This window comes from Mauremys mutica, chromosome 6 (genome assembly GCF_020497125.1).
Source record: "Mauremys mutica isolate MM-2020 ecotype Southern chromosome 6, ASM2049712v1, whole genome shotgun sequence".
Classification (NCBI taxonomy): Eukaryota; Metazoa; Chordata; order Testudines; family Geoemydidae; genus Mauremys; species Mauremys mutica.
In genome coordinates, this window is record NC_059077.1 from 93,754,915 (window position 1) to 93,782,739 (window position 27,825).

The following is a 27,825-nucleotide window of genomic DNA, read 5'->3' on the forward strand; positions in this document are numbered from 1 at the left end:
AGCTGATGCTTCAAGTCTGGTGTCATCAAAGTTGATTGGCAATCACCTGTTAAGTGGCCATTCTTTGGCAACAAAGAGGGGAGGAACAGATTGATCTGTATTTTAGCAAGCAACAACATGGAACCTCTGTACAAGACTCCATGTCTCTGTCCTCACAGTGGTAAAGAACTTTATTTAGGGTTAACCCTCAGGAAAATGCAATTCAAAGGGTGATTGGACTATAAATGTATGGGGCAAAACCACTCCAGGTTTTCTCTTTTTCTCTCTCTTTTTACCAAAGATGACAAAGGAACCAGCCCTTAGATTTTGGTCAATGATGTTACTGGGAATCTGTGGTGCGGATTTTACCTTGAACCAACTCTAGCTTGTTAAGTGTTAGCTACTAGAAAGCATTTTATCTTTATTTCTCTTGTAACCATTTCTGACTTCAATACCTTGTGCTTGTACTCACTTAAAATCTCTTTGTCATTAAATAAACATGATTTTTTTGTTTAATCAAAATTAAGCCAGTGTTGTGTTTAAATGGAACTGTTTGGTAATTCCAATTAAAGAAGCAAACTGTTGTATACTGATCCCTTAGAGGGGCAACAGACCCCTAACGTCTGAACTGCCTGCCCTTGGAGAGGACTGGACACTGCAGAACACACGTTTGGGGGGGAAAATTCAGGACTGGGAGTGTCTTGGGGTCACCCTGCAAATAGTAACCAAGGCTGCTGGAAGCCCGAGTATGCCTGCTGTGTTGCTAGTAGGCTGCTGGGGTCAGAGCTGTAGGTATACATAGACACTCAGTGTGACCTGCATACATTAGGCTGGGAGCAACAGCAGCAAAGCATTGCAAGGCATTCAAGGTTGCAGGGCAGATGGTGACCCTTCACTGGTTTGAACTGCACCCTAGAATGTGATAGATACCCACAGATGGGCTACTCCCATCTTCAACATCCCTAGGCTGGGGATCAATTGGATTTTCTTCCCTTTCTGCCTGCAGGGGCAGAAAAGACCCTGTAGGCCATCTTTCTAAAATCCATTAGTGTGTACCATGTAAATAAAACCATCCCATCCTGCCCTGTTTGAATACACAAGCACTAGCACACTCTTCTTGACCCATACAGAAGATCTGTTGGAAAATCAAGAGAACAAGTGCATCTATAAAGCCAGTAAGAGGGACTTCTGTTTTCATGTAGGTGAAGAACTAGGTGTCTGTTTCTTGAGTATAAATAAAGACTTGAGTGTTTTAATCTACATCCTATGATGCTGTTAAAGCTTGATGTCTGGCTCTGCTTAAAGCTCTGCAATCTTGTTAAAGGACTGATGACAGGCATGAAGTTACTAAATGCTCAGAGTGTACTGTGAACAGCTATCAACAAAAGGAGCCTTGAATTAAATCCCTGCCCCTAGACTTGTGCTGAGTCCTTATTTAGGAAGCTTCCCTGCTCTACTTTTACACTCGTCCCTTTCGGCACACATCTTATGAGAAGCGAGGGAAAGAGGAAACGGGAGGGGGAGGGGTAGAGTGCTCACTAGCTGCCAGCCACTTTATCTCTCTCCAGCTATTGTTTTAATAAGCTCCTTTCCGTTATGTCATAGAGCCTTCATAAATATTGGAATTACAGTCATTTATTAGGCTCCAAATAGCTGACTGTGTAGTTCTGTAGGTTTTGCATGACACCTGGAACATTTTGAATATGATGAATGATAACAAAAGGGGTTCTTGCCTAGCTGTCTGTTCAAAGAGACATCAAAGAACAGCACTAGGGATACATTTGGAACATGATGGTTTCTATCATTTTGCTATTGCAAGTTTCAGGAAATATTCTCTGAAGTTCTAGTTTACTCACCTTAAGCAAAAGCTTATTTAGGTTTTCTTTGTCCTTATAGAGATTACCTTTCCTTTAATCCCCTTAAAAAATCATTATGGGCTAGCTTCTAGTAGCCTTATTCACATTGAGTAGTATCTTATTCCTCAAATAATCCAACTCATTTCAGTGGAACTACTCATGCCAGTAACAGCTCACTAACGGGAGTAAGGGGTTTTCAGACTGGCCTTTAGTGATCATACAAATAATGATGCATTAGTTAGATAATCATGTAAATCTCTTCAGAGGATGATGAATCTATTATAGGTACACTTAGGAGTTTGGTATGGAATGCTGAGGAAATGACTTCCATTCCTCTGAGCTGATAAAGTATAACAGTGTCTCAGAGTAGCTGACCAGCACTGAGCTGCTCCCATAACTAGGCATATGAGAACAGAAGGTCAGTATTTGGTTCAGATCCCAACACTCTATCTGTCACCTTAAATATTAAGAAATTGGTAATGCTAGGTCAATGGGGGAGTTTCAGACCAGGTATAAAATGGTACTGTATTCTGGATGATTTTCAAAAGGAACACTTGAGGAAAGATGTGATTGATGATCCAACCTTAAAATGACTCCCGAGCTTATCTGGCACAACTACTGTGTAGTCTCCAGATATCCATTGTGGATTTGTCAATATTAGGGTTCTTTTGCTGAATCCTCTCGCATGTTCTTAATTTGTGTTTGACCCTAAGGAACAGAGGAGGTGATAATGTTCACTTGGGGCTTGATCCTATTCTTTTTCATTCATATGAAATTCCCCATATGACTATTGGCTTCAATGGAACTTTTGTCTGAGAAAAGACTGCTAGATTGGACCCTTAGTAATCTGTTACTTCAGATACAGACAGCTATAGGATCTGACACAGCATCTTTAAAAAATTGTAGTGTTTGGTTTTGTATTCTGAATACACAAAGCAGAAATACGAGAAACCCCCAGATTGCCCTGTTTTTATATGAGCATGCGCAGTACACAGTGTCAGAGTGTTTGCCATAGCTGTCATGCATGAGAGACTATATGCTTTTATAGGGTTTTTCTTTAGTATGTGCCTGGATTTGACGTGTGTGAATTTTCACTATGTAGGTCAGTGAGTGGGTGCAGGTGTAAACATTTGTTTCAATATTGAGATAAGTACAGAATAACCTACCAGCCCATGCCTTCATTAAAGAAATTCACACCAGTGTACCTGGATTATTGTAGTACCACCGACACAACCCCCCAACTACACCAGTGAAAGGTGGGGTTTATGCTGGAACATCTTAATCTGGTGATTTACCCAGGTAAACAGCACTGGCATAAATCACTGTTTTGTATCAGTGTAACTACATCGGTGTAGTTACACCACTGTAAATTGTATTCATGCAATGTAAAAAGAGCCTGAGACATTGCAACAAGAATTCAAAGGACCAGACTGGTGCAATTCCACTGAAGCATAGTCAGCTAAATAAAGGAAAAAAGACAGCGGGAAAGATGCCCACTGAGACCGAAAACAATATTTTTTGGGGAAAATAATATAAACAGGCTGGGCTACAAATAATTATGCAAGGGGTAAAGAAGCAGCAGTTAATATCAAGAGGTGCCCCCAAAACTTTGCAGAGATTTTGTTTAGAGGCCTACATCCAAATTAGATCTGACCTATTCAAGTTGCTTGGTTCCATGCAAGATCAAGCCCTTAGTTTTGGTTATTGCATGTCTGACTTTCCATTGTTCCATGATCAGAATGACTTTGTTCATATAATTTCCTCATAAACATGCAGACCTAAAATTTCCCCACATTATTGAAGGGAAATGCAATAGAAACTGTTCTCTGGCCATAATTAAATTATCTGGTGTAAACAACCTTTCTAATGTATTAGGTTAGTACCAGGAATTTGGGGACTTGCCTATATCTCTTAACATCTCTTAATAAAGATGTTCTCTGTATCTAGGATTTTTAATAGAATGCTTATTATCATGACTTCTGAGTGCCTATACTGTTCTATTCTCAATATGCTCAGAAATAGAAATTATTTAAGTTTATTTTAGCATTTCAAATGTGTGCTTTAAATTGAAGGATTGTTTGTGAACCAAAGTTAAGGCCTACATAAGTATTTTAAAATAATACAGGCTTTCACATCAGGATACTATGTTTTTAGTGGTACTGCTGCAGTATGATACTATGTTCGATTCTACGGATCTCTCAAACCATTCCAACAGATAGTCATTAATCTCAAACTGAGTCTTCAAGTTCTTCAGCACTTTGATGCAGTTTCTGAACAAAAAGAGCAAGAGAAGGCTGGGGAGGTGGGGGGAGAGAGACAAAACTTATTTTTGGGAAGCATATGTTTTGTTACCAGTGTGGTATAGTCTTCAGCACTCAGACTAGATGAAATCCTCAAAGGAAAGTGTACTCCCTTCTCTCCCTATGTGCACCCAAAACCCTTCAAAGCACCCTTCAGTGACTGACAACTTTCTGTATGAACTAAAATACCTTGTCAAAAGTGATAGTAACGTACTTCCCGAGCCTCATTATTCCTTTTGAAAAATCTAATTTTGTCCCCTTTTCTTTGTTTAGTTGTGTTTGACAGAACTAAGGACTCAATGCTACCATCATTACTCACTCTGTCCTATTGAAATCAATGTGACTATTCATGTGATGAGTTATAACTCATCATGTGTAAGGGTGGCAGAACGGGGATTAAGAAATTAGGTTTACACCAATGGACCTTTCTTTCCGTTTCTGTGTGGCTACTTGAAGAGTAAGGTTCTTCTGGACTTAAAAATCTATGAATCAGATCAGTAAAAGAAAAGGTGGCAGAACTGGACCCATGAAGAGTACAAATACATGTCTTCATATCAAAGGGATTTTCCCTTGCTTCTATGTTTTCTCTCGCCAGGAAGCTATAGCCATTTGTCCTGCAAATTTCAGGCTACGATTTCTAATTCTTGTACTAACTTGGTCATAAATCATTGACTAGTGACCTTGTGTTCAAAACTAAGCCACTAATAAGTTAAAGCCTAATTACGGCTCTGTACAAATATCTAACTCCAAAATTCTGACTCTTCTGCTTGCTATATATTGTTACCATTACTAAACAAATGAGTATAAGAATTTCAACTAAATTATGTAGCATTGGAGAATCATACTAAGGTAGATACCCTGTCTTGAAAGAATAAGGAAACTTTACTGCTTTGTAATAAGAGGTTTCTTTAATTGTAATTGTTAATGGAGTACTATGATGTATATCCATGACTTTCAGTTTAATTACTGTATATATGCCCCGACTTGTAGTACCCTTAGGGATCATAACTTTAAAAATGCTATTGACTGAATAAAAAGACATATTCCAAGGATACCTCATGGTCTCTGAATACACAAATCCCATTGTCAGCAAAGAGTAATTAGAATAAGAACAAAGAATCACTTTGCCAGTGTTTTACACACTCTCCATGGTGGGGAAGTTTTCCCTGAGCTTCAGAGGTCCACAACAGGTCAAAGCCCTTTACAAGCCACTGACTGTAATTATGGCCCTGGATATATTCTCTGCAAGGACTGAACCCTGGGCCTCTGGTTGTAAAAGCATGAGCCTTTATTGCATTTGATGAATGACCTTGATAACAACAGACTCATAAACTTGTATATGTGGCTCTATCACCAGGGAGCGACAAAGAAACACTTCCTAGCATGTTACACACACTTCTTCAAAACTAAAATAATATGCATGCCAAAAGAAATTTGACCCAAATTAACCCCTTTACATAAAATGCATGGAATATGTTTGTTTTGCTTTGTGACACAAAATGTATTAGAACTGGGCAGGAGACGTTTTTCCTGTCCTGGAAGGATTTTTGAGAATTTGACAAAATTGCCTATCCTGAACCAGGACAAAAAAAGTCTGAAATCTAGACAATGTTCACAAAAGGATTATATGAAAAATTTTCATTCAGGTCAATCAAAATGTTTTGTTTTCATAATTAAGAGTTTTTTGTTTTGATTTCAGTTTCTTTCAATTTCTTGCAAAACTGTTAAAGCTGCAAATTAACTAAAAGTTTGAAACACAAAGTCATTTCAGACCAAAAATAGAAATGTTTCATTCCAAAACTATTTTCTCAGTATTTTTCAAAAGGAAAAAAAATTGTCGGAATCAACCAAGTCCTGCAGGGAATTTTGATTTCAATGAATTGACATTTTCTGATTAAAACGGTATTTCACTGAAAAACTCCTGTCAAGTACAGTACTGCTAATGAATGCATCTATTTGCCTAGAACTACTAATACCTCCGCTTAGTGGCAAAGCTATCGCACAGAAACAGCTGAGTTAATGAGGTGCCTTCCCTGCCTTGCTGGATAGAACTAAGGCTGCAAAAAGAAATGTCCGTCTTCACATCAAGGTAAGGTGGACGGATAAAAAGTAATCCCAATAGTGTACCATTAGTATTATCCTTGGAAATACTAGCTCACTCCTTAAAAAAAAAAAAAAGCTGACTAGTTTATCGAGCTGTAGAACCTTTTTCTGATTGTGGCCAAAGCCAGATACATCAGAGAAGGGCAGAAAACACCTATAATCAAGTTAACTGTGCAATGTTGTTCTATTGTAGTTTGGAGACAGAAATGTGTTCCTGACCCCAGCTCATGATTAGTTTCTGCCTTGGAGCATGAGGACTGTAATTTTATCCTCACTAATGTACCTTCAATTATTCTTATTCATATAAATTTCTATCCTTTTTTATTTTGCTGATAGACATATCTTTCTGTGCATAGGAATAGTGCCATATTTGAGAGAAAGTATGTGTGTGAGGGGTGTCTATTGGTTAAGGTTCAGGGATGGGAGTTGTTCCATTTGCTTCAATGGGCATTGGTTGAAGCCCATAATGTATTCCAGTGTTTTCAGTGCATTGACCTACAACAACTGTAAAATGCATTTGGGGGTAGAAGTTTCAGGGTTTACCAATCAACCAACTAAATGGCACACAGTTTTAGGATGTGAGTAATTAACTTTGTTGTTATTCAAATGAACATCAAAGACCAGTTATTGGTACTCATTTAATGCATAATACAAATAACAGATGATGTTGCCATCTTGTGAGAACTTGAGCCAACAGTGAGATTTTCAAAATGAGCAGAGCATGGAACTGTAGCTTCAGAGAGATCTGTGGGGACCTTGGTTTGTGCTACAATGTATGAAGCCTGAAAAACTGGTTCCTTCTATAGTATTACCATCTGAAATGCCACAGATACGCAATATCCCACTGATATCTTTGTAGGTGGTAGTATTTTCTTCAGTTTTGATTTTAATGTACTTTAGTAAAGAAATAGAGGAGAGAGGCAGTAGAAAAACTGACAAAAGTCCATATCAGTTAAATTAATTGAAGACGGAGGTTTGTCCCTGACGTCAGTGGAAGCAGCAGTGTCCTAGATGGTCCAAAAGATTATGAGTACAGGAAATGGGCCTGATCCTGAGTGATGAAACACCCACAACTCCCATTGCTATGCAGAGTTACAGGGAAGGAAAAGAGGGCAATAAGACTGCTACAGTCCTCCTCGGGTCCCCTTTTCCCCCAGGGGGAACCTGTAAATCATTGTCTGACTCATGAAATATTTTCAGCATATGTGAATGTCAGAGGATTTTATCTTGCACATAGTGCATGTTTGTAAAATGCATTTTAATGACATGAGTTTGAGGAAGAAATACAAGGCAATAATCAGTGTAAAGTACTGTTTTCACTTGATCATACAGACATTTGTGTGTTTAATGGCTACCATCAAACAGGTCTTTGATCTATAGACTATCACAGATGTCACTAAAGCTGATGGGTGTGCATCACACTTTTTCTGGCTAAATGGAAGAAGCAACTAAGCCCCTTTTTGGAACAATATAGTTTCAATTAGCTCCAGCTATTGTGCAAGGCACCTGCCTGCATGGTGAAGCCTAAAAAGAGTTTAAGCTGTACATTAAGTTTATTGCAAAAGCAGTAAGGGGTTAGGACAGGGTATCTACCTTCTGAGAGGTTTCTTTGGGACTGGTTGTAAATACAAGGGCAAAAGGACTAATGGGAGAGGGGGGTGTGTGTGTGTGTGTGTGTGTGTGTTTTAGAGGAGAAAGCCAGCAAAGCATGAGAGAAGCAGTTGTGAGAATAACCCTGGGAACAACAGAGACAGAGATCCTTGGTGCAGAAGACTCACTGGAAAGGCAGGGTTGAAAATTGTGAGCAAGGAAACTGCCTGATTGTTCTTTTTTGCTTCTACTGTGTTCAGGGAAACAGGACTTGGTGGACATACTTTGTAAATAAGCATGATTGCACCAGAAAAATGCACTACTCCTATCATCACTTTCTCCTTCTAAAGGAATCAAACTCGCAAGGCCCAAATATTGCCTAACACTCAGGTCAAAGGGACAACAGGGGCCAATTTTTTAAAAATTGTCTTCACATAGTTTGTGCATTAATTGAGCACCCAAACAAGCATCCATTTACATGTGTAATCATGGCAATTACTCATTCAAATGTAGTATGTGAACGTTTTGAAAACTTTTGTCCTGTGCGGAGGGAAAATTTTGTCGATACATTATTTGAGGGTTACCACACATTGGTAAATGGTTTTCTGGTGCATTCTATACATAGTCTGTGGTAATAAATTGTATTGTTAATGAAAGAAATATTGCATCACTTGTTTGTTATTCATGCCTGCCTTCATGTTCTAGTCACCTGAATACAAATGAAAGAGAAATGTACAAATCAATTAGTGTACAAATCAAATGCTAATACCCCATGCATTGTTAAATGTGTAAATATAAACAAAGATACTTTGACAGGGTGTGTATTATTATAAAATGAAGAAATGGCCTATTGCTTAGATATAGTGGAACATGTATGAGATACAGTGCTATAAACATGAACTATAGAGAGTAATTTGCATATATTAACATCATCAAATTAGTATCTTTAAAAATAAGGAGCACTGAAATTTGAAACTCAGTATTTTCCTGTTAATAAATGGCATTTTAATTCTCCACACTACTTTATACACTTAGTAACAGTTAACGCCCTCATAACTGTATCTTCCAAAAAAGCAGAGAATAAATGCTGGTGTCCTAAGAAATATCTACATGTCTGTAAGTCAAGTGTGTGTCCTGTTATGTTTTATTTAAAATATTTATGTATTTCCATTAATTTGTAAACTGCTTTAGAAACCTAAACAAGGCACCTTATAGAAAGTAGCAGTTATTTATGCATTATATACATGCTTGGTAAACAGCTACGACAGCAAGTGGTCTGTGCACCCTATGGTGATGCTGCCACATTCCTGCGCACAGGAATTTTTAATTTTGTTGTAGCCCTTAATTTCCATTTTGCCTCAAAAAATGATTACCAGATGGTGTGTGGCTATTTTTACACATTGTGTGGCAAGTTTCCAGCTGATAATTATGACATTATTGCAAAAGCCTTTGTTTTGCATTATGAGTATTTGGCATATGCTTTCTTGTGGTTCTTATTTTTTCCCCAGTTGACACCGCAGTTCAGTCTTCTCAGTGAGTAGACTTGGTGACAAAAATAAAATCCAATAAGTACCCAAAAGAAAAAAAATAATTCTCTTTTGAATCTATGAAATACAGTGAAAAAATACTTATGGTTTATAATGATCAATTAAGTCTTCCACCTCTCCCTTCCAACCTTCTCCTCCCAAAACCACTCTGAATTGTGTATGTTTCTATCAAGGGTAACTCAGGACAAACTGTCTGATCCATTGAATATCAGAAAAGCCATATAGCCCAATAGTAAATTTGCTGCTGATGCTTACAGACCTGTCTTGTGACATCTATGTTAAAGCATTCAGATATCTATTTTATTAGCTATCTTGCTTTAAAGCCTTCAAGGGAGTTTTCTGAGAGACAGGGAAAAATTGAAAGCGAAGGTAATTGTAATTACAGTAATTTTGTACTATTATTTAGTGGTAATAAATCCAGAATTGCAGTGTAACACACTGGAGTAGAGTTAGGTCTGAAAAGAAACAGGAATTAATAGGCTTCACTTTTGTTTGTGTACCAACCTGCATATATGGAAATATCAGAGTTTCTGATAAACAATACACTGTCTGTGTGTGTGATGCTCCGTCTGGAAATCTCTCTTCATTACTTTAATTATATAGTATTTAATGCAAGTTAGATATGATTTCTCAGAATATTGCTCCTGTTTTCCCGTTAATTCACACAAGAGCCATAACTACTCATTTTTAGAAGACAAAAAGATCCTCATTTCAGCAGAAATAAAACAAGTGTGTGTGTGTGTGTGTGTGTGTGTGAGAGAGAGAGAGAGACAGATTAGACCAAATAAAAATCCAGAATGAACATGTTTCAAGTGTGTGGCTGTGAAATGTTTTTAAACGGGTTAATTAAGATTCAGAAATGTTTGCCAGCTTGTTTCCCAGTTTCAATGATAAAAATAAAATGCTGTGTGGCTGAAATGAGAATTAGTCCCTTGAGTATAAAAGAAGGACTTGGTAGAAATCTGTACATTTCCAGACTCTATTTTTCAGCTCAGCCTTAGTGAATGTGAAGCATGCATAATTTGGCACTGTTCTTTCTGTCTTTATTTGCATTTAGCACATATACTTTGGCTAATTAATCATGTAGAGTGTCCTATCCTATTCCCGCCCTCAAATAAATTAACAGTTTGTTTGGCTGTGGGTAAAATACACTAACATTAGAAAAGAAAGAGAGAGAAAAGAAAAACAGGACAAATATTTGGAAGGTCTGGATAATTCCCATTTTTTAGTATTCTTAGAGAGTAGGGAATTATAAGTGAAAAAAGTGGAAAAAACATGTTTTAGAATAACCCAATCATTTCATTTTGATTATTAAAAAGTATCTGGTGAATAAGGTGAACCTGTATGATGACCAAGTTGCTCATCTCATTTAAAGGGGGGGGGAAAGGTCTTTATATAACATAAAGCCATGAATCAAGTATCTGCACCAAAGTGAAAGCTTAGCCAAATTGTAAGAGAATAGAATGGAAATAATAGGTAAAAGGTAATGAGAGAACAATGATTCTAAATTCTGGATATTAAAGTGACTTCTAAAGTAAAAGTAATTGCACATTCTAGGCATCTCATGTCAATGGATTGTGGTCTGCCTTTAATGATGGGTCTCATTACCAGTGAATGCGACTTTAATCCTCTTGCCTCTTGCTGCACTGATTTTGAAGATTAGCATTCTGGGAGACTGAGTCATCAGGCTATTCTGAACAAGTTCTGCAATCATTGACTTAGCACAGAGTTCTGATCAGTGTAGTACAAGGTTAAGATAATCCTTGCTCTTCTTGACATTTTGCTTCTCTCATTTTCTGTTAAGGAGATAATCAGATGGCTATGGAAGATTTGACAAGTATAGGTGTTTGAAAGTATTCTCTAAAGCCAAGATAATGGTACAAAATAATAGGGAACCAACCTAGACTAAGATCTAATTTAAACTCACTTTGCCAAATTAAAGCATAGCCTTTCACCTGTAGTGCTGAATATCCTACCCCCATTTGTCTTTTAATTTAACTTCTGTGGGACAGCACAGTATGTTCACCAAACACCTGAAAGTAAGCACTTATATGAAGCTTGACGAAAAGTAAGATTAATATCTCAGACTGCAGATAATACATTATTTCTCCAATCCTGTGATACATTGCACAGTATGTGTGAAGAAAACTCATGTACTTATAATGCTCTGTGTGGAATAGTGTGGTTATAGTCTCGATTGACATTGAGAGGTTTCATATCTCAACTTTTTCAATTTACAAAGAAAAAGATGGAGGAGACAGTGGTTAAATAAATGCCAACTATGATCACTCAGCTTGGGATTTTAAAGTCAAATGGAGTTCTTTCTAGCTTTGCCTTTCACTCGTAATGGAAGCAGGGAATTTTGAAGGCATCTTCCGGAGCTAGGTGCCAAGTTTCCATTGAAAGTTGGGGATCCAACTCCTTTAAGTACTTCTATCTTCAGATATTTTTCTGGGATTTTCAGAGTTTAGCTAAACAATTTTGGATGAGATTTTCAAAGGTACAAAGTTCAGATAGGTATGGTGTTCCTGTTCAATGTCAACGAAAATTTATAAACAGTTTTTACACCTAAACCAGAACAGGATACAGTTCACTCTGCCATGATTGTATTGATTCTGTATAGCTAACAAGAGTAAACAAACAGTAAAAACTTACTGTAACAGCCCTGGCTGAGTTCCCCCTTGTGGATAGTCACCAGGCTGCTGTAATAGACCCAGACCTTTGATCCCACGTGCTTGGGTTGGCTGGGTCTGGAACTTCTGAAATTAAAAATAAATACAAATATTGTTCCAAAACAGAACAAAAATGTTTAAATGCAAAACTTCCCACAGAATGGGAATGAAGAAGTTCTGTTTTGAAAAAGTTGAAATTATATTTTGTTTCAACCTTTTCAGGAATTTCTAAGGGTCCTTCACAGATACACAGAGCCCTGACAACTTTCCAGATGTGAAGCTGGGCAGCTCAGGAATCCTTAGAGCTTGGGAATCAGGTTTCCCAGTGCTTCTGGGATGCAAATGGGTTGGGAGCCTGGGACCAGGGCCGGCTTTAGGCCAATTCAACCAATTCCCCTGAATCGGGCCCCGCCCCTAAGAGGGCCCCGCGCCCAAGCCCCAGTACTGTGTACCGGCAAGAGCCAGTGAGCCGTACCAAGGCAGCCCGGCTTCCCCAGGAGGCAATTTAAAGGGCCTGGGGCTCCCAGCAGGGGCTGGAGCCCCAGGCCCTTTAAATTGCCACCAGAGCCCCACTGCTGGAGCCCTGGGGTAGGGCTGTGGGGCTCTGGGGGCTATTTAAAAAGTTTGGGGCTCCCGTTGCTTCTACCGCCCTGGCCCTTTAAATAGCCACCGGAGCCCCACTGCTTCCCCAGGGCTCCCTTGGCTATTTAAAGGGCTGGGGCGGTAGAAGCAGGGGAGCCCCGGGCCCTTTAAATAGCCGAGGGAGCCCTGGGGTAGCGGGGGGCTCCGGGGGCTATTTAAAGGGCTGGGGCTTCAGCTGCCTCTGCCACCCCAGTCCTTTAAATAGCCGCCGAAGCCGCACCGCTTCCCCAGGGCTCCCTCGGCTATTTACAGGGCCGGGGTGGTGGAAGCAGGGGAGCCCCGGGCCCTTTAAATAGCCCCCGAGCCCCGGGCTGCTGCTGCTACCACAGTGGGGGAGGGAGGAGGAGGGGGCATTCACCGTACAGGGTGGGCTGTACCCCCTGTACCCGCAACCCCTGCCCACAGCCAGCCCCTGTCTCCAGCCAGCCCCACACCCCCTGCCCGCAGCCAGCCCGTCTCCAGCCAGCCCCTGACGCACCCCCTGCCCTGCCCGCACCAGCTCCGCACCCCCTGCCCTGCCTGCACCAGCCCCAGTCTGCAGCCAGCCCCGCACCTCCTGCCCACAGCCAGCCCCGCACCCCCTGCTCTTCCCACACCAGCCCACACCCCCTGCCCTGTCTTCAGCCAACCCCTGCCGCACCCCCCTGCCTGAAGCCAGCCAGTCCCGCACTTCTCTGTCTCCAGCCCTGCCAACCCCTGCCGCACCCCTCTGCGGCCCTGCCTGAAGCCAGCCAGCCCACCCCACACACCCCTGTCTGCGGCCAGCCCCGCACCCCTTGCCCTGCCTGCAGCCAGACCCTACCTCCAGTCAGCCCCTGCCCTGCCTTCAGCCAGCCCCATGTCCACTGGTGCCCTGCAGTTCCCAGGGCAGTAACCCTGCACACCTGCTTCAACGGGGGGGGGGGGGGCAGGGAGCAGCTGGGACTCACACATGTGCACACCCTAGGGTGACCAGACAGTAAGTGTGAAAAACTGGGATGGGGTGGGGGGTAATAGGAGCCTATATAAGAAAAAGACCCAAAAATCCGGACTGACCCTATACAATTGGGATATCTGGTCACCCTAGCACCCCCCCAGGGAGTTGGGGGACCCACACATGTGAAACGGAGCTCAGTTCTAGTTCAGGCCCATCTTTTTAAAAAAGAACTTTAGGTCAGGTTAACATACATCCGTATTTTCCCAGACATTTCAGGCTTTTTGGTTCTTAAATCACCATCCAGGAGGAAAATATGGACGTATGGTAACCCTATTGCTACAAAAAATACATACTGTGGCACATCCCTTAAATCAGAACTTTTTATAGGGAACCGGTTGCTAAGAAATGAAAGGCTCTTTTTTACATGTTTGGTTTTTTTTAAGTCATCCCTGCCGGGGCCCCACCGAAAATGTTTGAATTGGGCCCCGCACTTCCTAAAGCCGGCCCTGCCTGGGACCCCTGGCTATAGGGTTGCCCAGAGCCTGGGAACTCTGGCTCCATGGAAGCCAGCCAGGCAGGCTGCTTAAGAGCTGGGAAGACAGAAACCCAGGCAGGTTTCCATCAGAATTTTGTCAAAATCAACTGATTCAAGCCAAAGGGTCAATTTTGATTAATCAACGTTTTCTGATGGAAAAATGTTCCATCAGAAAATTTCTGCCCAGCTCTAGTTTCAAACTTTGTTTTTTTAGGCACTCTCTTGGGTGTGCCGCTCCTCTGTCTAGCACCCCTTTCTGATTCTGCAGTCAAACTACCCTGGCCTTAGAACTAGTATTGGCCCTACCAAATCTCCCCAGTACCTAATGGATGCTTCCCAGAATTCCTCAAAAGAAGTGGACCCTCTGCATTACTGTTTCACACTTTGGAAACTTTGTGACAGTTAAAGCAAGTAATGCAGAGACGTTGCAAAGGTCCTTCTAAAACACTTGTGCTTTGTCTACAGATAAAGCACGATAGATATACATATCTAGAGAAAAATAATGAACAGCTGCATTCAAGGCCATATCTCACTTTTCTTACTACTGTACTCCTGAGAGTCCTTTTGTTCTATGTTAGCATCTTCTGCAAAGTCCCAGATTGTTTGGCACTCCTGTTCCTGCTGCCCAGTCTTGTCTTCTTGTTCTGGAGTAAGCCTCCATTTTAAGAGCAAATTTTAACAGTTTTGTCTCTTTCTTTCCTTTTTCTGGGTTTTTTTCCATTCTTCTCTCCTATGGGTTTGTTACGGTGGATCAGAGTCACTAGTGCTGATGCACACGCACTTCTAACACCAACTCTAGTACTGGTATACGTAATTGCTGGATATTGTGCACCAGTCTGGGCAGGCAGCTCACATAATTAATATCTGGACATGCAGCTTAATTCTCATGATGAGAATGATAACTGGAACATTAAAATCAACACCTGTTCAATGGTTGTCCACCCTGGCACATATATCCACTACCTGAAATCTGGAGAGAAAGAGAGACAGAACTTGTGAGTACAGTCGAATCATGGGCAAATTGTGAGTTACTTACCAATTCACGAGGACCTCCAGAATCTTCTGAAAAAGGTCTGAAATTTTAAAAGCCTTTTTGGGATTGGGCTAAAACTCCTGAAGCCTCCTCATTCAATCCTGAGGAGGACTGGAAAGAATTCTGAGATTAATGCTAATGTCCAAAACAAACACTCCATTACTGACCGGACATGCTTCACTTACCCCAGAAACAATGGTCCACATGATGTTGTTTCAGAACGTGGCATGACAGATGCTATCATCTCTTACACCTCTGGAATTGAGAGACAACACCAGTCACAAACTAAACACCACATTGTAAATCAGTGTCTGCTTGAATGGTTTGCCGGTGGCATGTCAGAGAAGGTCTATACTTATAACACTGCACCAATGCAGCTGCACCACTGTAGCACTTAAGTGAAGATGCTCCTATGCCGACAGGAGAGCTTCTCCACTTGGCGTAGTTAAACCACTTCCACTAGAGGCAGTAGCTATGTCCCTTAGGCTTAGGGCTGTCTACACAGGGAGTCAGGTTGGAATAACTACTTCGCTCAGGGGTGTGGATTTTTCACATCTCTGATGTGACGTAGTTATACCAATATAAGTCTGTTGTGTAGACCTGGCCTCAGACTTACACCAAGCCACTTCTGAAGCTAGTCACTGGTTCATTAATCTGTCTTTGGGTATTTGAAAGTTGCTAATCATCTCTCTTGCCATTCAAAGGAAGAAGAAGAGTCATTAGCAGGTCAATAGCCTTTTTGTGGTAGTCTCTCTTTGGACAACAGCTCTTCACACCTGCTCTGTTCAGTTAAGTATCAGTGGTTGGTTTATCTGAACAGAATGTCTGCCTTCCTACAGCTGAGTAACTTCCCTTGTTACATTAACTCTTTGTATCCATGAAGCCGACATGATAATAATCAGAAAGACAGAAGTACATATAATATTAATACAAATAATACAGTTCTCTTTCACATTTGTCACATTTACTTACTTTACTGGGAAAAGTAGACATTATTCAGAATGTACAGGGTAAAGAACTACTCCAGTGACACATTAAACACAGGAATATGCAGCTACCTCTGTATAATTAAACAACAAAAACATGAATTATAAACACAGATTAAGGAATAAGTTCTGACATATGGGTATGTCTTCAAATCAGGAATGCACAAACTGCTTAGAAAAAAGTCTAGAGAAGTCTGAATCAAAATACATCACCCACCACCAAATTAACCTTTTTAAGTCATTAATCAATGTATATTTCATCCTGTTTTTTAATTCTTTAATTATACTACCATTCAGGGATCCAGCATAAGAGGCATGGGGGTATAGAAAAGCTTTAGACCAGCTCCATTTTAACAGCTCTCCACAATAATGATGTAGTTTGGTAGCATCCCCTCCATAAAATGGAAAGTTAGAGTTACTGAAACAGAGGCACACAATGCTTAATGAGGCAACCAACTCTAAATTAGAGAATCCTTGCTACATACCAAATTCAAATAGTGTTGTTGGCTAAACCAATGTAATGTACAACTGGTAAATGTGTATAGATTAGAACTGAGCAGGAATTTTCAACAAACCATTTTCACTGGAAAATGCCAGTTTGTTGAAACTGAAAAAAAAATGCAACTAAAAAGATGCATATTAAGCTTCACCTTTCAATTACTTATTTTCATTCGTTTTCCACTCTTCATCTGTCCATTATCTACTTGGATTGTTAGTTGGTCAAATAATATTCAGTGAATAGTTTTAAATAATTTTTGCTATATTTTAAAAATAAATTATTTAGCAATACTCCCCGTCCCCTCTTTCACAAGTCTACAGAGCTGAGCAAATAATCTGTGAATATTCATTAACATTTGTGAATTGACCGATTTAAAAAAAATTCGGTATTTGCATACCTCCGGTAAGCAACTTGAAGCTGTAAACCCATCTCCTTTAATTGGCTGTACCGGACACTCACGCTATATAAATAACGACTGTGTTGAGTTGCAAGGAGAGAGAGCAAAAGCTGGTTATAGGTAATGGAGAGGGAGACCTCAATATATTTTGGATGTTTATTTTATGCTTCGTGTGTCTTCTGAATAATGCCCTCATACTTGTGTGTGTCTGCATGCACATAGATTTATACAAGACATCATTTATTCTTGTATTGTATTTTTAGCTAAATATAAAATTACAGCAGAACTGTTGTAAAGCGTTATCATAACTACCATAATCAATTCACTTTATGGTAGAAATCTGGGCAAAGAGCCATACATGTTTTAATATATTACCACTAATTCTAAATCTCAAATTTGTCCTTTAACTGTCTTTGAAATGTGCTGTCACTAGAAGAGACGATTGCAAGTCCTTGTGTCTCTGCCTGTGCATATATGAATATTTCAGCCAAAGAGGAAGAGCATAGTAGACCCGTCCCATTGCCAGTTGGATTTACAGGCTTTTCCACCTTCACTTTTCTGAGATTTAAAACTGAGATAAATTGCAAAAATAGCATTGGCAGGAAAGCATACACACACAAAAATGTGTCTGCAAAAAGCTAAGGGCCTGATCTGAAGCCACAAAGGCAAGGAAGTGAAGGCAAAATCCCTTATGTATCTGAGTACTGAGGCACAGGTGGAATATGTAGTGGGATGTATATTCAGCCAGAGCCTAGTCTCCCTTTTCTGCAGGCACAGTTTGCACCCGCAAAAACGTATGCCTGCAGGTTGTGCATGCAAAATGAAATTTTCATTTGCTCCTATAATTATCTAATTACTGGTTCATGAGATGCAATAGTGTTTTGGTCTAAAGCTGTTCCCAGGGAAAGGGATGTAGCCTGGTTTGAAAATATACCTCATTAAGAATATAAAAATGTAACATTAAGGAATCCCCCCTCCACATTTTTCAGGCTGATCTGGATAGGCTGGAGAACCTTAAACCTTAAATGCCAACATGCCTGAATTTTAGGGGTCTTTGAAATGCAAATCCTACATGGTCCCATCTTTACAATGGTCTGAACTAAAAATCTGGATCTGAATGTGCCTGAAATTACAAGATGTAGGATTCAGTAGTGGAACTAAATATCACATTCTGAAACCCTCTTTCGGGCCTAATTCTGGCATCTGACGCATGCTCAGGGTTCCCAGTGAAGATGATGAGAGCCATGTGTTTGTATCCAAGGGTCAGTCTGTTCCAGAGATAAACAATTCCAGCCCCTTTTTAAAAAAAATAAAAATAAAAAAACCTTGACCCACTTCACTGCAACATTTTTTTTTCTTGTGAGATGATATTTGGATCTTCAACATGATGATTTATTATATGCCCTCTTGGTCTGTAGTGCAGAGCTTGTACGATGTTAGTATGCAATATTTGTATGGAGCATTCACACTAGCTGGTTTTAAAATGAGAAGGATGTGGCAAAAGATCCAAGTCCCCACTATCAGCAACAGCCAGGAAAATCTCAGTTGAGTCCTAGGAGTCCAAAACCACCCCAAAACTATGGAAGGTCTAATGCCTTGTAATTTCAAAACAAATGAATAGATGTGTTTGGGCAGGGTGACCAGATATCCTGATTTCATAGGGACAGTCCAAATATTTTGGTCTTTGTCTTATATGAGTGCCTATTACCCCCCACCCGCTGTCCTGATTTTTCACATTTGCTGTCTGGTCACCCTATCTTTGGGGGGAAAAATCCTATAAAAAAACCCACTTAATCTAAGGTTGAGACTTTAAATACCTGTGGTGAATTTTTACTATAGCAGCAGTCTCAAGAGCCATGCTAATGCTTCTTGTTTTAATGTGATGTATCTGAAAAGACAGAAGGCCATACATTTGTGATGAATGGAGGGAAATGAAACCACATCAGAAGCTAATGCTTTTATTTTTCTACCTTTTTAAGTGGATTCGGTGTTTATGAAAGTTGCTGAGTTAACAAAAGAGCCCCTATTCATCCACAAAGTGGGCAGCAAAAGTTCAGGCTTCCTCGCATCAGCCATCAATGTGACCTAACCATGTTTTGCAGAGATCACCTACTAGGAAGGATAAAGTAATTCAGTCTCTAAGTCCATTTCAGTCCTTGGTTCCTATGTTTTGACTTCCAATAAGAATTCTGTCTGTACTGGGTATTTTTGTGATAACACCTATTCTACCAGTCTCCCAAATCATCCAGCCCCTCAGATTCCAGCATTTTCTTACATAGATTACCTATATCTGCGTACATTTAAAATGGAGTTTCCAAGCACTTAATGGTAAGATCCTCAGTCTTGCTTCAGCTCTTTTGCATTGGGTAACAGGACTGTAGCAGCATAAAAGGTCCCTAAAATCCTTGTATCTGGCTGGGGCAAAATTCTCCTGGTGCCAGCAGTATGGAAGACATCCACAGGGCACCTTCCAAGGGACCCTATTGCAACCTCTGATATACAAGGCATGCTGGGGTTGGAGATCTGTGTCAGAAGTGGAGCCACATCACGCAGGTCTATGGAGATTCCTGGACAATGCTGTGGTGCATTGGGCAGCCTGGGGAGGCTGCCATAACTTAGAAGCTCTGGGGGCCTGTCTAAGTTACACTGGGAGCCTCTCCAGCCCCTGCAGTACCCCAGAATCAGTAGGGAATGAAGTCAGCCCTTGGGCTGAGAGTTCTGTCCCATGCCTTTTAAAAGCACGAGACACAATCTCACTCATAGTGTCTGAACCAAAGGTCATTGATGTTAGTGGGAGTTGTTTGAAATGCATGGGTCTTGTGCTGCCCCTCTGCACAGTGGTGAATTTCACATATTGGGCCACATCCTCAGCTGGTGTACCCTCAACTGATGGAAATCAATGGAGCTCTGCTAAAGTCAGTGGAGCTACACTAATTTGTATCAGGTGAGGATCTGACTGGTATCTGAGGATCTGACTGGTACAAGGAGTCCAATGATTTCATTGTAATGTTCACAACTAAAATTTAAATTGATTTCAGTGGGGTTAGACTCTGGACATTATTAATTTAGCACTTATCCATCTGCTTGCTCATGATTTTCATTAGCTAGTTAATAGAGCTGAGCAAATAAGTCACAATAAATAACTTACCAGATGAATTTCACCTTTTTTCTCTTCACAAATTGCCCATGATCAAATCACATTTTTTCTTTCAGTCATTATTTGTAATTCACAAATTTCCTCATCAACTAATTGTCAGTTTGCAGGTTGTTCAAATTGGATGGAATTCAGTATTCCACAGAATGCCAGGAAATAGCTTATGTACCATTTATGTCCCATATAAGACTTAAAAATAGGGTCTGGGGTGGAAAAGCCTCATGTTATACCTTAAGGTGAATTGCACTTATACTGAAATTCAGGGTTTACAATTAAATTTATTATTGGCATCTTGTGCTGTAATTTAGTTAACTAACTTAACTTTGATGCATTACAGCACCATTGATGAACTGTATATTCAGTTGTGAAATTTAATATTTGCAATTCATGCTATGCAATGTATGTAACTAATCATAGTACAAATTGCAAATTTTATAATCAAATATACAATTTAAAATTTGTTTTATAAAATATTTCAAAAAATCATTTAAAACTTGAATACTTGAGCATCCATGAAAAGTGAAAATGAAAGGGACATATACGTGGTTAATTTGATATTTACTTATAAATGCAAATGAAACCTTTTATCCTCAGAATAATTTAGAGCAGCCATAATCCTGCTCTAAATTACATAGTCACCCAAGAGACCACTCTGCTATCAGGGTACATGGCACTCTGTCTCTGTCTCTTCACTGCCCCTATTATCATACCTCTCTTCTTACAACCGCTAGTCAACTCATCTTTAAAAAGCTCTGGCCAGTACACAGACCTCTTAATGGTAACAAGTTGGATTAGTGTAACAAGTTTAATGCTTGATATTAACACAAAAATCTTTTCTATTTTTTCCCTCCTCCATCAGCAAGATTTTATTTTGAAGATCTTTGATTCAAATATGTGTTTAGCTGGCTTAGACATTTTGGTTTAACTTAAATTGATTAGAAACAAATTTAAATAAACCAAAAAACCTCACTATCGTACCAAAATGTGTGTCCACACAGCTGTGTGGGTAGTTAAACTATATTGGTTTTAAATCAATGTAAACTATATTTGTGCAACTCTTTTGTGGTGTAGACAAGCTTTAAATTAATGTGTGGGGAAGGAAGGGGTATGTTGTACTGCTCTTTTTACACTGCATAAAGGAATAACACTTTCTGTACAATAATTACCCTCTTTTCCAATGGGAGTGTGTGTGTGCTTGCTTTGTGTTTTGCTGTTGTGACTGATAAATCCCATCATTCTATGACCTATTATCAAGTAAGAATGAAAGTCATGGATTGTCCTTCTTTGCAATTCCGGTGACCCTGCAATTCCTTTGGACCAAGATTTAGCTTACAGTGGAAGCATCTTCTTTCTGAGTAAACGTGTGATTTAAGGGAATATTAGAGTTGCCAAAAAAACCCCAAACATAGTTCTCTTGCTTATCTTATTCACTGCAGAATTCCAATAGTTTCAAAGTAATAGCAACCACTGTGAAAAAAGAATAGATAATAAAAGAAAGTGCCTCAGAAACAGCCCTGTTATTTTTGCCTTTCCTTAGAATCAGAGTGTAAGGCTTTTGTCTGTTTTGGTAAGCAGAAAACAAAATGTTACTTTCCCCTTAGACCAGGAATTTGTATGTACAATTGAACTTAGATCTTCAGGAATGCTGACGTGGTAAGAAGATGTAGCAGGAAAACAGCATTAAACTTTGCAAACAGTTGTATCCTGCACAAAGTTATTGATTTGGCTGTCAGCAAGTGTATAGCTTCAAAGTGCACAGAAATGTAATGCATCAGATCATTCCTGCTAGAGATGGCCCCAAACTGCAAAGTTTAGATCCTCATCTGGATGTGAACTTCCCCAAAGTTGAAAGAGTCTCTCACTCAATAATCCAGCAATAGCCCATCTCTAATTTATTGCAAAACACAGATGAGACTGCACCTTGACTAAAAGGCCTGATGTCCCCGTCCCTAAAAGGTTTCAGCACAACAAACTGGAGCAAGTTCTTCAGAAGGAGTTGGACAATGCTCTGTAAAAATGAAGTGTGGGTATCTTATGCAGAAAGAGACAGCAGACTGCAGAAAGAAAATAAGCTTGGAAGATAAATCATGCTATTTTCAAGTAACAACATAAACATTTAAGGTAGATTTTCAAAAGAGCTCAGCAGCAATTTAGAGATCTACATGAGCAGCGAGATTTTCAGAAGCGTTCAGCACCCAACAGCTCCCATTGACAACACAGTGAAATGGTGAGGGGGAGTGTAAAGAAATGAGAGCAGAGAGATATTTAAAAGTGATGTGATGGGTGAAGGATTTGAAGAGAGCTGGCATCAAAATGCCTAAGAAATCAGGTGAAATATGTAAGGCCACCAGAAAAAAACATCTAGCAAATAGCTGTGACGTTTTCCATACACAAAGAGCAACGGTGTACTTTCAGTAAAAATGATTTTTATTCTAGTTTATTGGAAATAAGAACAAAAGTAAAGTATCCACGAGAGAGCACAGTGTATCTACTCTGTAAAAAGCTGTATCTGAAATGAACACAGAATGGCAGCTTCCAACAGATAGCAGAATCCTAGAAATTTAAAGCTGCAGTACTAGGAAACTAAATCATAATAGTTGCATAGGTACATACACAGTTGTAAGGAGACAATTCTAAGAGGTGAAAGGTACAATATAAAATCAAAGAAAAATGTATTAGTAAAAAATTAAATTTAATCTGTTGCAAGGAAAAAACAATCTTAACACTTCCCAAATGCCTACTTAATTATGTCAATTAAGATGTATAGAAATTAAACAATTATGTAATTAAAATCTCTGTATGCTGTAAAATAAAATTACATCAGGGAAAGTTCATAGTTCTTCTTCGAGTGATTGCTCCTATGCATTCCATGTAGGTGTGCGCGCCGCGCGTGCACGGCTCTTCAGAACATTTTTACCCTAGCAACTCCGGCGGGCCGACTGGGCGCCCCCTGGAGTGGCGCCGCCATGGCGCTGAATATATACCCCAGCCGGCCTGTCCACTCCTCAGTTCCTTCTTACCACCCGTGACGGCCAGTTGGAACAGTGGAGTGCTCCTTTACCTCCACAGCCCTAGCGTTTCTCTATTTCCTACGTATACATAGTTGGTTAAGTTAGTTTAGTTATTAGATTAGTTGAATAAGTTTAGTTAGATATAGTATAGTAAGGGAATTAGGGGGGTTTAGCCCCTCTTCTTCCACAACCGGTGCGGGCTCATACCCAAGGCACCGGGATTTAAGCCCTGTGCGGCTTGCCAGCGGCACATGCCTGTCGGGGACCCGCACGACTCCTGCCTGCACTGCCTCGGAGAGACCCATCATCCAGATAAGTGTCCCATCTGCACGGCGTTTAAGCCGAGAACTGGAAAGAGCGGGACACTCGCCTAAAGCAGCTCCTTATGGAGGCGACACTTCAACCTCCCGCGCCGACCCCAGCGGCACCGAAATCGTCATCAGCGCGCAGCGCACCGGCGACCCCGAGCCGCTCCGGTACCGAGACTGCTAGAGCTCCGCAGCCGGCACCGGCGTCCCATCACCATTCCCTCTCTCCAGCGAGGAAACGGAAGACGGCGCAGACGGCCTCTAAGCCGCATGCTACGGGACCGCTTGCCCAGCCACCACTGGCGCCTCCGGTACCGGCTGCGGCGGTGCACAAACTGTGCATGGTACCGTCGACTCCGGCGCCGCAAGAGCCGTTGAGTCCGGTACCACCCTGCTCCCCGGTGCCAACCGCAGTTGAGCTGCAGCTCCCATCCACGCACGAGACATTCTCGATGGTGAGAGAGCTCATCGAGCTCACAGAGGCACCGAGCCTCCAGCCCCCGGCACCGCCGGTGCGGGCCGTTCAGTCAGCGGGCAAGCCGGCGATGATGTGGCCGCCTCCCCTGACGGACGAGATAGACGTCGGACCCGGTCCCACTCCCGGTCCCGCAGACGGTCACTGCCACGCCGATCCAGATCTCGGCACCGTTCACCATCGCGGTACCGCTCCCCGTCTCAGCACCGGTCGCAGTCCCGGTACCGGTCAACATCGCGGTACCGGTCGCACTCCCGGAGTCGCTCCCGGTCCCGGTCACCCGACCGTCGGTACCGAGGGAGGTCCGGATCCCGGTACTGTTCCCGGCACTGCGACTCCCGAAGCCGCTCCAGACGCCATCGGTCGAGGTCACGGTCGAGCTCCCGACACCGGTCGAGCTCCCGGCACCGCAACAGTCGCTGGTCCCGCTCTCCATCCCGGCACCGCGATGACCGGCACCGACCCTCGGCACCGCCCAGGGACCTACTGCCGGCATCCACGGCGCACTCTTTCAGCGCCTCTGCCTCGCCTTGGCCTTCTCGTCAGCCCTCAGTCGCCTCTCAGGCGGGCAGCGGGAGAGATGTCCGGGTCGACCCCCAAGGCCAGGACCACGGACCGCAGCAGTGGGGTTTTTGGGTCCCCTGGGCCTACCACGAGCCTCAAGGACTCCCCTTTCCCCCGAGGCATGTGGGCGCCGAACATAGGGTGCCCGAAGCCACTGTGAGCAGATCTCCCCCATCATCACCGGGTGAGGCCCCGTCGCCACCTGGTCCCGCACAGCATCCAGGGTCCGAGGCGGCGTCACACCACCTGGAAGAACCAGCTCCAGAAGTGGTGGTCCAAGGTCTGTCCTCATCATCCTCGCCGGATGAGGCGGTGGCGGGGGCTTCTACAGCAGACCCCCCTCCTATTGATTTGCGGGCCCACCAAGACCTTCTTCGCCGGGTGGCAAAGACTATCGACCTCCCCGTGGCGGAGGTCCCAGAGGATGACGACCCGGTGACCAACGTCATTGGAGCTGAGGCCCCCCTGCGGGTGGCCCTGCCCTTCATCCGCACCATACAACGGAATGCCACTACCATCTGGCAGTCACCGGCGTCCGTCCCTCCCACCGCGCGTGGCGTGGAGCGCAAGTACTCGGTCCCGCCCACCGGATACAAGTACCTCTATACGCACCCGACTCCGGACTCCCTCGTGGTGCAGTCCATAAATGACCGGGAGAGGCATGGGCACCCCGCTCCGGCGCCAAAATCCAAAGACGCACGGCGCATGGACCTGTTGGGCCGAAAGGTCTATTCGGCGGGTGGCCTCCAGCTCCGGATTGCCAACCAGATGGCTCTTCTCGCTCGTTACACCTTTGACATCTTGGTGTCCCTGGCAAAATTTTCAGAGCTGATCCCAACAGCCTCACGTCAAGAGTTCTCGGCCCTCTTGGAAGAAGGCAGAAAAGCCTCCCGGTCCTCCATCCGGGCTGCTCTGGACTTGGCGGACTCAGGAGCCAGAACCCTGGCATCCGGTGTGACCATGAGGCGTATCTCCTGGCTGCAGTCCTCCACCTTGCCGCCTGAGGTGCAGTACACCCTTCAAGACCTCCCGTTCGACACTCAGGGTCTCTTCTCGGAGAAAACGGACTCCAGAATTCAGACCCTCAAAGGTGGTCGAATTGCCATTCGCACCTTGGGTATGCACACACCGGCTACCCAGAGGAGGTCATTCCGGCAGCAGCCCTACCGGCCCTTTACCCAGGCCAGGTCAAGGCCGTATAATAGTCGGCGTGCTAACTTGAACCGCCGTAGACCATCGGGCAACAGGCGCAACCAGGCCCAGGCCCCTTCCAAGGCCCCTCAAGGGCCCAAACAGGCCTTTTGATGGGACGCCCGAGGACGGCCAATCAGTCTCTTTCCCGGATCCTACCCCATTATTTTACAACCGCCCTTCCCGCTTCCTTCCGGCGTGGTCCCAAATAACATCGGACAACTGGGTCCTTCGTACTATCCAGTATGGTTACCGCCTTCAGTTTGTTTCGCCCCCTCCTTCCCACCTACCTTCCCCGTCCCTCTTCAGGGACCCCTCTCACGAGCAATTCCTCCTACAAGAGGTTGAGACTCTGTTGAGCTTGGGTGCCATAGAGGAGGTGCCGCATGACATGCGGGGCAGGGGATTTTATTCCCGATATTTTCTCATCCCCAAGGCGAAAGGAGGTCTCCGACCCATACTAGACCTTCGAGAGCTCAACAGGTACCTGCTCAAGCTCAAGTTTCGCATGGTCACCCTGGGGACCATCATTCCCTCCCTGGATCCGGGAGACTGGTTTGCCGCCCTCAATATGAAGGACGCGTACTTCCATGTCGCGATTTACCCTCCCCATCGACGCTACCTGCACTTCGTGGTCAACAGCGCGCACTACCAGTTTGCGGTGCTACCCTTCGGCCTGTCCACCGCGCCAAGGGTCTTTACCAAGTGCATGGCAGTGGTTGCCGCAGCCCTCCGCCGTCGTTGCATACACGTCTACCCGTATCTTGACGACTGGCTGGTTCGCGGGACATCCCGACAGCTGGTAGTGGACCAGATGACAGAAATACTATCCCTATTTCGGTTCCTGGGCCTTCTCATCAATGCCAAGAAGTCCACTTTAACTCCATCGCAACGAGTGGAGTTCATCGGAGCGGTCCTCGACTCCAGTTTAGCCAGGGCCTGCCTCCCTCGATCTCGGCACCAGACAATGGTCTCCATCATCCGGGACCTACACACCTTTCCCATGACGACGGTTCGGTCCTGCCTACGCCTCCTGGGCCACATGGCGTCCTGCACATTCGTGACAACGCACGCCAGGCTGCACCTTCGCCCTTTTCAATCTTGGCTGGCGTCGGTGTACTGCCCGCATCGCGACCGCATAGACATGGTGGTCACGGTCACGAAGCCTACCCTCGATTCGCTCAGCTGGTGGCTGGACCCAGAGGTCGTGTGTGCAGGAGTCCCGTTCCGCCCTCCTCGCCCATCCGTCACCCTGACCACGGATGCCTCGGCGTTGGGATGGGGGGCTCACCTGGGCGACATTCACACACAGGGTCTCTGGTCGCCCCAAGAGCTCTCCCTCCACATCAACGTCCGGGAGCTGCGAGCGATCCGCTTGGCGTGTCTTGCCTTCCGCGCCCGTCTGCAAGACCGCTGCGTGGCGGTGTTCACGGACAACACGACGGTGATGTTCTATGTGAACAAGCAGGGCGGAGCCCGCTCCTCCCTGCTCTGCAAGGAAGCCATGCTCCTGTGGGACTTCTGCGTGACCCACTCGATTTGCCTGGAAGCGTCCTTTCTTCCAGGAGTGCAGAACACACTGGCCGACCATCTCAGCAGATCGTTCCTCTCCCACGAGTGGTCTCTTCGTCCGGATGTGGTGCACACAATTTTCTGGGAGTGGGGGTTTCCCCAGATAGACCTGTTTGCCTCCAAGGAGAACAGGAAGTGCCACCTGTTTTGTTCATACCAGGGTCGCTCCCCAGGCTCCCTGTCAGACGCATTCCTCTGCTCCTGGACGGATCACCTCCTCTACGCCTTCCCTCCGTTCCCGCTCATACACCGGGTGCTACTGAAGCTTCGGAGGGACAGGGCCCACGTAATACTCGTCGCTCCGGCCTGGCCGAGGCAGCACTGGTACACCCTGCTACTCGAGCTCTCCGTTCGGGATCCCATTCCCCTTCCGTTATGGCCGGACCTCATCACACAGGACTTCGGCAGACTCTGCCACCCGAACCTACAGTCCCTCCATCTTACAGCTTGGTACCTGCGTGGTTGGCCCACGCAGAGAGGGACTGTTCGGCGGCA